Source organism: Cygnus atratus, chromosome 5 (genome assembly GCF_013377495.2).
Source record: "Cygnus atratus isolate AKBS03 ecotype Queensland, Australia chromosome 5, CAtr_DNAZoo_HiC_assembly, whole genome shotgun sequence".
In the NCBI taxonomy this organism is placed as follows: Eukaryota; Metazoa; Chordata; class Aves; order Anseriformes; family Anatidae; genus Cygnus; species Cygnus atratus.
Window position 1 is genome coordinate 14,398,792 of NC_066366.1, and position 14,857 is coordinate 14,413,648.

The 14,857-nt window shown below is 34.3% G+C and overlaps 1 protein-coding gene across 1 annotated transcript in view; it reads left to right on the forward strand.

Annotated features, from left to right (window-relative positions):
- LRRC4C (leucine rich repeat containing 4C) overlaps window positions 1-14,857 on the forward strand; it is a 375,271-nt gene that overhangs the window by 94,626 nt on the left and 265,788 nt on the right. The window lies entirely within an intron of this gene.

Consider the following 14,857-nt stretch of genomic DNA (forward strand, 5'->3'; position numbering starts at 1 on the left):
AGAAATTCTATATTCTGGCTAGCAGAGAACTAACTTTCTGGGGAAAAAAGGGAGAAACCTAATCATTCTTAACATGATGCTTAACAGCTTCTGTTAATATGACTGTGGTTGCTTGGCAATAAGAAGCTGGATCTGTTGACCTCTGCATTCTGTGATATATTTCTGTTGTCTATTTGCCTCTCCTCCTCAAACTCCTGGCATCTTGATATGGAAAATCTTGTCCTCTGTCTGTCTGCTTTTTTGAAAGAAAGATTATTTTTCTTCATTTTTGCATTCAGTCACCTGGCGTGGTGTAGAATAACTGCAAAAGAAAGGCTAGAAACGGGAGTAAAAACAACTGTTTTGCAGAATGCTTTTACTGAAAATATCAGTACAGGTGGGATCAAATTAAAAGTGTATCTGCTGATGATTGTAAAACTCCAGGAGAAGTTCTTCGTAGACAGACTGTTGAGAAAAGTAAATGGTCTTACAGTCCTCTGAGATTCAGTCATCAAGGCATGGTTTGAAAAGAGAATGTGGTAAAGCCTGTGGAGCAGTGGATCTCTATTCCATATAGGGAGCATTCTGGTACACGTCTATAACTTTAATTTATTCTAGATGTCCATGTAACTTATGTTAAATAAAATTATTATGGAGTTTAATGGTAGAAATGTGTATAGCAAGTCGATAGCTTGTAAATTGTATTTCAGAAAGTGTCACACTTTAAAGACTTGCTGGTAAATAATTGTAAAAATAAAAAAATAATAAAAAAAAATATTATGCTACAGCAAGTCCATTACCCAAAACTGAAAGTTAGCTGTTCCTCAAGGGAAGATCTTCAACAACACACAAACACTGGAGAGTAAAATAATGATTAATAGAACAGGAGTATACTCATATGGTAACCACTGAAGTATATTCATAAAAGGGAAAAGCAGTTTCAGGTCAGTGCTAGAAATTTTTGTTTCCTTACTTCTACTTGCAGAGGTTTATAAGCAAATCTGAGCACTGTTTTTTACACCAGGCTGAATTATATACAGGTGCTGAAATTTTAATTTCATCTATTAATAATTCACTTCAGAATGCACTTGTAAAATTTCATCCTATGAGCTAATTTTGTTCTTCATTGGTAGTTCTTTGAGGGCCATTGAATTGCTGAAAATTCAAAGAGAAAAAAAAATAATTTTTTAAGTTCCAACACTATGCCTGTCTGCCTTGATATTTTCTGTGGAGTAATGGAGAACAGAATATACAATGTGGTTAAGATTTCATGGTCTGCCTTGCTTTTGCTTAGCATACTTTAGCTAACCTGAAATCTGATGAAAAAATACTTGAATTCAACAGTACCTGAGAATTAAAACTTTTACTGGTTTTAACTAATTTGAAAGGACAGAAGAAAAGACAGATCTACCAGATGTCATATTTCAAACAAAGATCTTTCTGTAAAAGATTATTTCAGATTACAAAAGAAGAATAAGTGTTTTATGTGAAATGAAACCCTATTGTTTAAGTTCTTTAAATACTGAAGTATGTACAACAAGGTGCTTGTTACCTAGAAAGGAGATAGCCAATGCTTTTTGTCCACAACATGAATGAGTGATGCTTTATACACAGGCAGAGATGTGCATGCTTTATAATTTTCTCTCTTTTGTTAGGTTCAGGAGTTCTGAAATTGTCTTTCTTTTCTTCTGTAATGATTTTAGTGCTGGTTAAACCTATTGTTTGACAACACCAAAGGCTATAATCCATTCTCTATCTATAGATTAGGTACAGTGTACACAAATGCAATGCAGGCATTTTGAAATTGTCAGCAAACCTCAAGTCTGTTCCATGGAAACCTTGTTTATAAGCTAAAGTTGTTCTGTTTCCACAACCAATTTACCACAATTTATTTATTTATTTATTTATATTTTAATTTATATTTAAATATATATATATATATATATATTTAAATATATATTTAATTTTAATTTATATTTATTTAATTTATTTACCATAATTTATGGGCATTTAATACCAAGTATTCTTTATCCCTCCAGTTTGATTTGCTATTTAAGCAACACTACAGTCACCAGATGATTACAGAAGCTTGTTCTGTATAAATGAGGAAAACGAGGTAAATAGTTGATGGATAGCCTAGAGCTATTCAGTATGTTGCTTATATTCTTCTAATACTTCTGTACTGTTTTATACAATTTTCACTGTTCTTCTGAGAGTTTAATTTGAACAAAATTTCACTTTGGGCCTTTCACCGAATCTGACTTTCTTGTGGACTCTGTTGGTTTCAGCAGCACATGCATCTTTGCCTCTAGTGAATTTGTGCTATGCATAACCATTCAAAATTTTGAAACTGATTCAAATTAAAAGCACACCCATCTCTTGTTGGTATACAGTGTTTGTATATCTGTTGCACTGTTTTGCATATGGTATTTGAATTTGTAGTTTACATTATCTAAACCTAAACAGGAGAATCATAAGCGTCTGGCATTGTAGGTGTTGTCAGATATTTACGGGTACCAAAAGATCACTCGTAAAGCACCATTATAATGTAACTCATATTGGCTATCTGCTGCATTTCATTTTTTTGTGTGTTAATTTGATAGCTAATGAAGTTAACAAGATTAATGATTTAATGATTACAAAGTCAGTCAAGATCCAGTGTAGAAAGAATGATTACGCTAGATTTTATTTATGTATTTATTTTATCATTTGTTAAAAGAGATAAGTTTGGGCTTAAACTCTTTCTACAAATTCTGGCATGATTTACAAATTAGCTGTACCTATAAGATGTTCAAATTGGAAACAAAAATACATGAAGAAGTTAAGATATACATAGACAGTGGATCTTTTCCCTTGTTTCTGACTTTTTCAATTTTTTTCTCTTTGAGTTAGCAATTATTTCAAGAAAAAAGATCTACAGTTTCTTTACCTTTTATACCTTTGTTTTGTGTATATATAGTAATACTGCAAAAATTAGATAGCTGAGTAAACATTGCTCAGGTGGATAAGGATTAGCAAATCAAGTTTATTGTTCTAATTCTGGAATGCACTTTTAGACCCAGAAAACAGTGTGAACAGTGTGTGCATGGAACAGCGATTTATTTCCTGCCTTAATCCTGTGGAGAGAGGCCTTGAAGATTAATAATAATGGTGAGGAAAAAGTAAAAACAAAAAACTCCTTTAGGGAACAAAAAAAAAAAAAAGCAGCACAATACAGCATATACATAGTCTGTAGACCAAATAATCTAATAAACCATATAGTGTTTCTAGGGAAACAGAATATGTTTCCAAAGGAAAAATATTTTCAGTGGAATTTGCCTTAACCCAAAACCAAATTGAGATAAGCAATTAAAAAAGGAAGACTAGATTTTAATTAGAAACCATTTAATCCTCATGGAAAGTCTTTCTAGAATTGGGTCAGAATATTGGAACAGTTACTGTGTGAGTCTGTGTCTCTCTGTGTTTGCACAGAAGATAAAAGTACAAACACAGATGCTGTTCGTAGGGGAAGAGAGGAGCTCTGTGGCCCCAGTGAACAGTGCATGCTGCATCAAGAGTTCCAAAGGATGGAGGAATCCTCTTTCCTGCTGTTTTTCAGCAGCAAGTCTTTACTGAAAACAGGACACTCGGGACTTCTTATGCTGCTTTGCATTGTTCAGTCTGCTGGGGTACTGCTCCAGCACTGAGATCTCTCCTAATTAAAAATTTCCCCAAAAAATAAAAATTGCCTTTGATAGTAGGTGGTTGCTGTTTTGGTTTCCTTGTTTTACTGCTGTTTTATTCTCTGCACCACATCAAAGTTAGTTCCAATTTCTGTGTTAAGAATTAAAGGATGTGTATTCATTTCTCAAAGGGAAAAGCAATTCTTCGAGTATTTGAGTTTGTGGTGCATTGCTCCCTAAAGACAGCCTTCTGAGGGGAAAAAAAAAAAAAAAAAAGAAAGAAAAGAAAAAAAAGTAGTCCAGAAACTCAGTTTACTTGGTTACACATGTTTTTGCTAGAAGTCAGAATAGGATATATTGAACAGCATTCCTGCACATAATAGCTAGTGCACTCAGCAGTCACTGTGTTGTCTGTGATCAATTTAGCAACATTGTGCATTTAAAATATTATTTAAAGATATTAAAGTAGTTAAACATTATTCTTTTCATTTTCAAATAGGACAATAATTAGGGTTCTGTGACACTGAGGTACTTGACAGAGTTTACACAGAAAGTGACTATCGTGTTTAGCTGTTAATACCCTAGAGTTAAATCACCAAAGTTTTTTATGCCCATTAAAAATATGCATAATATAGTTTTTTTTCAAATCAATCTAAGAGCAACTTGAAAATCAAGTACAAAATCCTTGGTAGCTTGCTCAGGTTGAACTCCCCATCTCTCCATCACTGATGTCTCCATTCCTGACTGGAATAATCATGGGCAATATTTTTTATTAAATACATATATATGAATAGGAAATCAAGAAGTGCCTAGAGATAAAATATTTGTATTGCTGAAATACTCTGGAAATACTGATCTGAAGATTCTTTAGAGTATGTATATCTTTCAGATGAGAAGGAGATAGGACAATGTAAGTGTAAGGTGTAGTCATTTTGCTAGTGCTGAATACTTCAACTAGACAATCAGTACCCAAGAAGTTTTTCCAAATCAGTTTGTTTTTTTTTTCTGCCTCGTTAATTTCACAAACTTATTTTATCTACTAAACAGTGTTTTGACTTTCCATAGAACCTTTCTTGTGCCTTTGACGCAAAATGGTTTACAGCAAACTTGGCCTTTTAGCCATGTGCAAAAATTTTCGAGGCTTGGTTTGGAAGTCCTGATCTAGTTTCTCAGTGACCCTTCCAACCAAGGATCTTAACTGCTGCCTTCTTGCTCTCTTATTTAGTTATCCTTCACCACTGTATAAAATAATTACTTTCTACTTCCTGAATTTATTACTTCAGTAAATTTTGCACCATTGAAATTTTAATGTCTTACCTATGATTCATCATAATGCTTTCCTGATACTTTCTACTACATTTGGGAAGCAAAATATGTACACCTTTCAATTTTCCTGTCACTTTCTGAGTCCTAAATATTTTGTCTTTATGTTATTTATTTAGACTTAAAAATGCTTGTTAAGAATTGTGTGCTATTGCACTTTGTATTCCTTGTCAGTTTTTAAATGCATCTCTATAAAACTGTCCCCTTGTTTTATGGAGACTTTTCAAAGGTAGGACAGAATGTTGTTACTAAATCTATGTTTTTCATCTCTCCAATTTTGAATTTGAGGAATATCTAGTAAAAGTGAAGGAGTATGAAAGTATGTAGGATCCACTCTAAGAAAATGTTCCATCCCTCATGTAACATAATGAAAAAAGGTTTTTACAGATAATGCACGTGTATTTGACACACAGGAAGTCTGTGGGAATTACTTCTTTATTGTATCCTCTGTTCTTTCTGTAACACTGTTTTCTTTTATGTATTTGCCTATGAGCTGGTAGCAAATCTCTTGACCTTATCAATGTGGTAATTCATGTAATTCATGACATACCTGCTGAAATTAAGTAGAAATTTAGGTTGAGAAATAGGAGAAAAAAAGTGTTGTTGAATGACTCAGACAAACTAGCTTGTCTAGGATACTAAAAAAAAAAATTAAAAAAAAAATTCTTAGGTCTTCTTAGGCAATGAAAGACTAAACTGCTTTCTCTTTCATTCTTCCTACCACATTTAACCTAATGACTTAGGTTGCATGTCTGAACAATAGACTTGCTAGTATTTCTCCAGTGTTTATCATCGTCAGATTAGAAACATTTTATTTGTAAACTGTCATGAAATAGGAGATTAATAATATTGCTTCTTGAATTAGTGATAATCCATCTTCAGATGTTTTTGTAGAACAATTAAATTCAAATGTTGGTCCTTGTGGCTACAGTCAAATACATCTACAGTCTGATTGCACTCAATTTTGAACAGTGATGCTTATCAGCCAAGTTTACCAGCTAATGCTGGTAACATCTGTCACACAATGTCAAATATCAGCACAATATTAATTTATGCCTACTAATTAAAAAACTCTGTCTGGCTAATTATAATGCAAACTAGGGTTCTGATGACTTAATTAGTTGAGGGGACATTTTTTTAGCCACAACTTTGCCAGTGAAATCTGTAACTTTTAATGGATATACTTGTAGGAAGTCCTTCCAGTCTCTAAAACAAAAGAAATTTTAATATTAACACTTTCATGATCATTCCTATTTCTTTGTATCACTAGATAAAATGGGCAAAAGTTGTAGGGAAGGAGTGGTATATGTATGTAGGACCAGATTGTTATTTTTTAGGAGTGTGCAATGGAAGCTTGATATAGTTGTCTAAATCTAGCATCCAGCTGCCTTTCCAGATGGGCATGAGTCTCCCATAGATCCTTTTACATCTGCCAGGCTCCTGACAATTTTTCACATAATCTGGAACGTATAAAATAGCATTAGACATTTAAATTTAAGGAACAGATTGATCCTAGATGTTTGAATACTAGGAGTATATGACACTTAGGCTTCTCTGAGGGACATTAAAAAGCTCTATGGAAAAGCAAAATATTTCTGAGGTAGGATCAGAAGAAACTCGACAGGTTTTTCCAACATGGATCAGGATTTAAGTGCAGGCCTTCAAAGGGAAACTCGGTATGTGTTCAGTAGATGGAATTCACTTTGCCTAAGCTTGTTCAAATCGAACAATAGGATTCACAGGGATCCTAATACTCTGTATATTAGGGTATAGGGAATAGGAATACATCTGATATTATGTATCCATAGTAAAGTTTCCCTAGTGATTCTATGAAAAAAAAAAAAGAAGAAAATAGAAGATTTTGAGATTTTAAAATAGTAGTTATCAGTAAAGATTGCAGAATACACCTCCAAAAAACCAGGGATGTTATTTCTGGTTTCTTTGCTATTTAGTCATTTGGCTAATTATACTCTGTCTCAAAGCACCCTATGGTTTTAAATGGGTAAGATATTTGCATCTACCTACTCTTTTAAAGGGCTGACAGTGTTCATCTGTGCTGTTAAACCACTGCTGTGTTGTCTCTGAGTTGGCTGCAGTTCAGTAGTAAATGGACTGATTCTATTATTATAGAGTTGTGAAGTGCTTTGAGGATGTAAAATATTTTGTGACTGCTTGCCAGATAGGTAAATATCTCAACCATTTTACTCTCTAAAAAAGGAAAAGCAAAACCTTAAAATATATGTTGGCATTTTCATTATTACTTTTAGCTCTTTACAGGAAACAGAAATCCTGAGGAAGAAAAGAGTATAATGAAATTTATTTTTTTTTAAAGAAATACACAGTAGGTGTTTGAATAACAAGGAGTTACATTCATTTGGATTTATTTTTTTCCCCCTCCCACTTTTGTTTCTTTTCTAAGGTTTAGGCAGATAAGGGATCAATGTGGGTAATGTGACTTTGCACAGGAAATTTGGAATTTCAGGAGTCTCTTTCACTGCTTTCTGGGAAGGAAATTCATTTAAAGTAGTGCATTTTTCATGAAGCTACAAAGCAGAAGCAGTAAAGTCTTTCTGGCTAACAAGTTTTAATGAACTCAGCAGTGATATGCAATAGCATTCTAGAATAATTCAGGATGGAAGGGGCTTTTGGAGGTAGTCTTGTCCAGCTGCCCCACAGGGACTAACCTACATGCAGCTGATCTGATCTTGTTCAATTAAGTTCTGAACCTCTCCAAGGATGGCTTATTTCATCCTAAATGGAAGGACTTTGTATTTCCTTTTATTGAGCTTTATTCGTTTGTTGCATGAATGCCTGCGGCATGGGAATCACTCAGGATGATGCACAATTGCAGAGCTATGACCACACTGGAATCACAAAGTGGTGATAGGACTGATTGCATAATTAGAGGGATGCTATGGATGAATACAGACTCTTTAGAAAGGACTAGGATGGTTAGGAAAAGGAGATGTACTTTGACCAGTACGGAGCCTGGAGCTTTGTTTTAGAATTGATGATGAGCCAGCAGAGAAGATATATTTGAGAAACAGAGGACAGATCAACACGTGACATTTTGTTAGGTATCTTCAGTAGACACTCTGATCAAGAAGAAAAAGTAGATGAAGCCTTATTTTGGAGAAAGTTGCATGATCGCAAGCACAGATCCTTGCTGTAGATTTGAACTGTGGATTTGCTGTGGGCTTGAACGTCTGCTGGAAAGACACTATCGGAGTGCATGCAAGTCTCTGGTAAGCATCAGGGATGATTCTTGGCACAGGAGATAAGGAAGCTGACCAGTGGAGACAGTCCAGTGTCTGCGAAATGAGGAAGACCTGGTCAGACTTGTAAAGTCTAATGGCAGCAGGGATCAAGAAATTGTGGATATAAAGTTAAATAACTTTCAAAAAATGCTTAAATTGTATGACAATCAGACATGGTAATATAGTGAGAAAATTGATATTAAATGTTATAGGTTACTACTAAGACTTTGTATTGGGAGTTTGAAGGTATTGTAGATTGGCATAGATCTGTGTGGGTAGTGTATGTGCCAAAATCTTGATTACCACAAGCTTTTGTTTACTAATAAAGACAAAAATACACAATAAATGAAAAAAATAATAGATATTTTAAGAAGGCAAGCCTGAAATAACTGACCTTGAAATGCTTTCACAAAACGTTTTATGGAAACTGCCCTTAGATGTTCAGATGGGAGAGGAGAAAAAAAAAAGACCTGTTCAAGTTGGTTGAGAAACTCCATGGTATCCATGAATTTTCAGTCATTTTCTACAACATTTTGTGTCTAACATACTGGTAAAGAAGTTAACAATCTTCTCTACAGTCCAAAAATTATGATTCACAGTAGTGGCAAGGCTGAGTTGTATTACATGCTACAAGAGAGACAGTTCCAGGTGTGTTTGAATAAATAGATTATAGGTGGTATAATCTCCAAATATTAGATGCAACATGGAAGATAATTTTTTTCATGAACTGCATCCCAGTACAAGATAATCAAAGAGATTAAACATTTGCAGCAAGCTTACAAATACTGAAAAATAAGTAAAATGCCAAGTTCATTTTTTGCTATTATTTTTGTTAGCAAAAGCCATTTCAAAATCTCTTGACAAACACGAAGAAAAATGTGCGTATGAATTTCAAACAGGTCCCTTCTTCCCCTCTTCCATTTTTAAGTCCTGCGAACTGCTGATTATGAAGGGATTTGAATAGCACATAAAGTGTGGGTCACAGTTCAATTGGAACTCTGAGATTAGTACAAGAAAACAAAGACATAGCTAGCTATAAAGCCCACAAGTGTCTTCACTGATTTGTGATTACATATGCACATTTTTGATTACAAAATGCACACATCAGCACTCAATATGCATTTTTATTGATTTTTTCCCCCATGATCTCCTGAAAACGTCTAGATAAACAGTGTCCTTTCCACCTGCAACAAGTTGATAGGTTTGAAGGTCTGAAAAATATTTTTTCTGTAAATTTGGACATAAATTTTGCTCTAAATTGGCAAAAACCCTATGGAGTGGAAACTACTGTGGGATCATATTCTACTCAATCTTCTTGCAATGCCATATGGACTTTGGGTTCTCTGTAATTCTGAAAAGTGTCTTTCTGTCACTACTCTGGTTTTGCTGCTAGAAACCTCTTTTGTACTTATTTCAGTAAATTCTAGAACAATATGTTGAGTATGTTGAATTTTTTTTTTTGTGTGTGTGTGTAGTTCTTCAGTGAAAAGCATCATAAGGAATTTGGACACAGTCATTCCCCCCCTCTCTCATTACTCATGGCAATAGCAACAAGTAGAATGTGTCAGAAACAACAGCGCACAGGATTTCTTCTACTGCTATATTTAAATGTTGCAGAAGTAGAGATGCAAATTACAGTTGCAATCTTAGGAACCATAAAGGAGAGAAAAACTTTTCTCCTACACTCCTAAAGATGAGTTTAATTCATTTGGTGACACAAAAATAACCACAATGTTATCTGTTGTGCTGGCATCACTGCAGAAATATATTTAACAAAGAAATAGATAGCTTGAGGGGTTTGAAGCATCTCAAGCTGGAGACATGATTATGGAAGGAGGCACTCCTAGCTTGGGCAGAGACATCTCCAAGAGACTACAGCCCTTGGGTGACACGTGACAGGGCAGGGATGCTCAGAAACAGAGCAGCAGGAAAATCTGAGGAAAAGTCTGAAAAAAAAAAAAAAAAAAAAAAAGAGATGAAAAGCAGAGTATGGCAGAGAAAACCAGGAAGAAGCAAAGAGCATTTGAGAGAAACCATTGTGCACATGACCCTGACATCCTATCTCCCTGTGGATTTGGGATGAATTCAGTAACCTGCAGAGAAAATAAGGCAAGCGGAGACTAGGAAGAGGAGAGCAGAGGTGTTTGCATTAAGGTGAACCTGGGAAAAGGGGAAGAAGGTTGTTTACTTAAGTGTTTAATTATTTTTTTTCCCATGCCTGAATTGGTGATCAGAAGTTGAGATTCCCCAAGTTGAGACTGTTGTTTGTCAAGCTCCTGCATAATGGTGAGAAAGTAGATTGCATTTCTAAAACTAAACCTAATATTAGGCACCAATTGTCTTCTTAGAACATGTATCTTTTAGACTTCCCTGTCAGCCTGGGAAAGCAAATATTTGCAGACAGCCACATTTATACCAAAGTATTGGATCATTTCCACTACCTGCATTGTAGAGAGATAAATAATATTTTATGTAATAAGCTTTTATTGTGAAGGATTCCCAGGAGGTAGTTTACACTACAGTGTTGTGATTTAATTTAGTCCTTAGCATTTGCCTCATTTGAAAATAATTAGAAATGATGAAAAACTTTTTCAGAAGCATATAGAAATGTTGTTACATTTTCATTGTCATTATACATTTAAATAAAGCACACTTTCCCCCACATTCAACCACATACAGAAACTATAGGAACACCCTTATGGATTTGTACCGTCTGTTCTGCAAACATCTCTTCATTCTTAACTTTTTTCTTTAGTAGAACCATCAGTTTTAATAGTATGACTCAAATGTGTTGTTATGCATGTATGTATATGAGGCTTATGGGGTTTTTTTCTTTGTTGAGTTGATTGATCATAGATCAGTTATGTAAATCCATTTATGCGAGGTTTTGAGGAGAATAATCTGTTGCTATTTCTCCGTATTCCAAAGGAAAGACACCCTCCCCACCCATTCAAACAAGTTTGAAGATTCACGTTCAATCTGTGAGATTGAGAGATTGCTCCTGTGAACCACCAGGAATGGTAAAAATTGTTGATGACATTTTCCAAGTGAGCATATTCTGTTGAGTTGCCCTGTGAGTGGAGTTAGAGACTCCAAACATCATTGTATCCATTTCATAAAAAGAAAATAACAGGTTAAGGAGGTAAATAGAAGCACATACATAGAATGAAGCAGCTTAGAGTCACCAAGTTAAAATATTATTATGACTTTCCTTTGTGTACTATATGGAAGTGGTGATTTTCTTAATGGGTAGCTCAACTAATATAAAATACTAAATACTAAAAAGTATAAAATACTAAAATAGTATAAAGTATAAAATACTAAAATATTATTTCTTCTCCCTTAGCCTATTTGCTCTCACTTTTAGCCAAAATATCCAATATTTCACACTTAAAACCTGTTTTTTCTATGAAAAATGCATAGTTTTGCATTTTTCTGTTGCCTTTAATTTTTTTCCCTCTATGTAATTGCATATAAACTTTTTTCGTTTTTTTTTTTTTTTTTTTTTTTTTGCTTATAGTATAGGGCAATATTTGAGATTAAAACAGTGAAAAATCTTACTGTCTCCTACTATGTCACTACATTCTTTTAAACCACTTTCTTTAACAACTTCGTAAAAATTATCTGTGTGATGCCAATGAGTCTAACAGAAAACATTTATATTTTTGAATTATTTTTTCTTTTTTTCCTCTCTACACATTTTATCCACTGTTCTTTACTGTCTCCTCCAATCAGTATGGTTTCTTCCAGTGTTCAGACTGGAGTTGTAAGCCACTAGAGAAAACTGGGTTGGGGATAAAGAAAAATCATGCAATATATATTGGAAAAGACATGAAATACAGATCATGAAATTTCAAGATGAAATCTCTGTATGGAAATTCTGTATGATGAGATGTCTGGACAACCTGCCAAGTGGGATGCTGAGTGTGAATGCATCACTGAATATGACGGAGATGCAAGTTGCATTTTAAACTTAGCAGATAGTAGAAGGAAAATCTAGAAATAGGCTTACATGGCTTTTTAACTGTCTTTTCTCTCTTGTAAGATTCTATTATAATTGTTTAAAAATCATTTGATTTCTGTCATACACCTTGCAATGTGTATGAAAGAACGTTTTAAAGACAGTCCTTCTATTAAATGTTTTGCCCTGGATTTACAGACTTACCATAACTTGGTATTGATTATTTTTCTCCCTTCATGATACTCAGTGGTTATAGTTCTCCCTGGAGCTCTTCTGATTTAGATTATCTGAAAGTTATTTTTCTAACAAACCTACACGTATAGAGTTACAGAGGGTTAAATTATTGCTTTAGGTATAGGTTAACTACTGTTCAAAATAGCAATAATATCAGTGTTTATCAAGCTAAGTTGGCACTGCTTAGTTGCATTTCCATGAGCTTTTTATTGCTAGTAACTTGGGGGGGGGGAGGGGGTTGGGAGATGCTTTTTTTTTTTTTTTTGAGAGTGGAGATCCAAAATCTAGTTCCATATTCACCCTAAAAGTCCTGCTTAAGCACAGGCTTTATTTTGCTAAAGATTTATTTATTTTTTTAGTTTTGTAGGAGAAAAGCACTGCAGCATGTTAGGCAAAATTGAAATTTTAGCAGCAATTCTTTGGACATTACATATATTGCAGATGTGTGATTCTAGAGGGGTTCAACAACCAAGGTGAAATGGGTAGCAGGTGTTTGAAATTCGGCTGCTGTGTCATTTCCTACTGTTTAATCTGTTGGTTTTAGTGTCACAAGGAATTACAAGATAGACCAATCACCTGAGTGACATTAAGAAAATACATTCTTTTTGTGGCTCTGTCTGAAAAAGTTTAGCAGGTGAATTGTGGCACACATTATTGCATCGAAAGGAGTAAGCATTAGGGTCATTGGAGGGTCAAGTTTTCCTTCTTTGACTGAATATGCTATATTGCTTTCAGACCCCTCCAATGGCCTAACACCTCCCTTGCTTATCTCTTCCAATAAAACATCTTTGACAGAAAATGCAATCTCAGCTTCTTCCTCAAAGGACACACCAGGGATGTGAATGGAGTACATGGCTGTCATTCTGTTGAATCACCCTATTTGTGAAGAAGCTGATGATGTCCCTAAGTGGCTTTAATAATCTACCTCTCCTCACTCTCACTGAAGACAATCATGTGATTGTTCTGCCTAGTGCTGAGCCAAGTCATAAACATTTCGCACTGAGTGATAGAAACAGCTCTGAAGTGTTGGGCTTTAGTTGCATAAATCTATAGAATCAAAATGCATAGTGGTCTTTTCAGCTTTAATGAATCTGCAAAACTGGAAGGGGAGACAGGAGTTCAAGTGCATCTTGACTTGAGGACTTTCATTTGAAGCAAATGTAGATGAAAAATAATGCAAAGATTATGATGTGACAGAGTGATGTTAATAAGAAAATATAGGAAAGGCTTTACTTGGACTAATTAATACATTTTAGATGATTTATGGTAGGATAGTGTAATATGAAATATAGTAATATAACATATTTTTTTCTGTTCTTAATATCTCTAGTTTGTCCAACAAATGAAAAATCAGGAAAAAGATAAAATAAGATATTAAACTTACACCAGAACTTTATGAATTGTAAATTGTGGCTAGTTGGCAAGATGCAGAAATGGCAGCTGAAGAGTCAAAGGTTCCATTTTTGACTCAGCCATAAGTCAAACTCACTTCACTGCTTCCTCATGTCTGGCCTTGGGCAAATTGCTTAGCCTACTGCTTTCTCCATTTTTCCGTTCATCTCACTGATTAAGGATCTCAAAGCAGTTTTCATATACTAACGTAGTCTCTGACAGCAATGATATCTGAGGATACCTATTATTACGTGTGTGAGGTTTTGTTTTACTAAGAGTTGGTGTATATTGCCACCGTTCAACAGAAAATGAAAAGCTGACTTGTCAATACAGCTGTAATATATTTATGAAAATAAATCTTCATGAAATTTTTATTATTGATTACCAAAACATGTTAAGGAGCCGAAATAGCTGAAACATCATGCTTTAGAATTTAAATGCAGGAGAGGTTTGCAGAGAATCTGATATGGTTCAAGTTCTTGGAGGAGGGGATTTTAAAGATAAGGGTTTTCAGCTATGAATTTCAAGCAAGAGTACAGCACTCTTGATGCACTCTAATGATTACATCATTAGAGTATATATATTTTTTTAAATCTACATGATCATTTGCAAAAAAAATAACTTTATATGAACATTTGGAAAAAAAAAAAGCAATTTATGGTTAAAAGTCCCTTCTGAGATATATAGAATATACAACTTAGATGCCATGAAGTTGTGTTGGAGTATGGAGAACCCTTTAGTTATGGGCTTTTATATTAAGCCCCTTTGAAAATACTGAATCATACATTGAATTCTAATAATGATTGCTTTATTTCCTAATTAAACTTCTGAAAAATGGAAATGTTCGAAGGAAGGCAATGCCCAGATTTTTATTTTTAATGTGACAATAAAATGCCAAGAAACCTGTTTTAGCTACATTAAACTTCATTCTTTACAATAATTTCTAATCTCAAAACTTTTTGCACATTGCTGGTAATATCCTTTTACACATCTCTAATCTTTTTGTATCTTTGCAATAGTTTCTTATCTCTCTTTCATCAGCGTGTTAT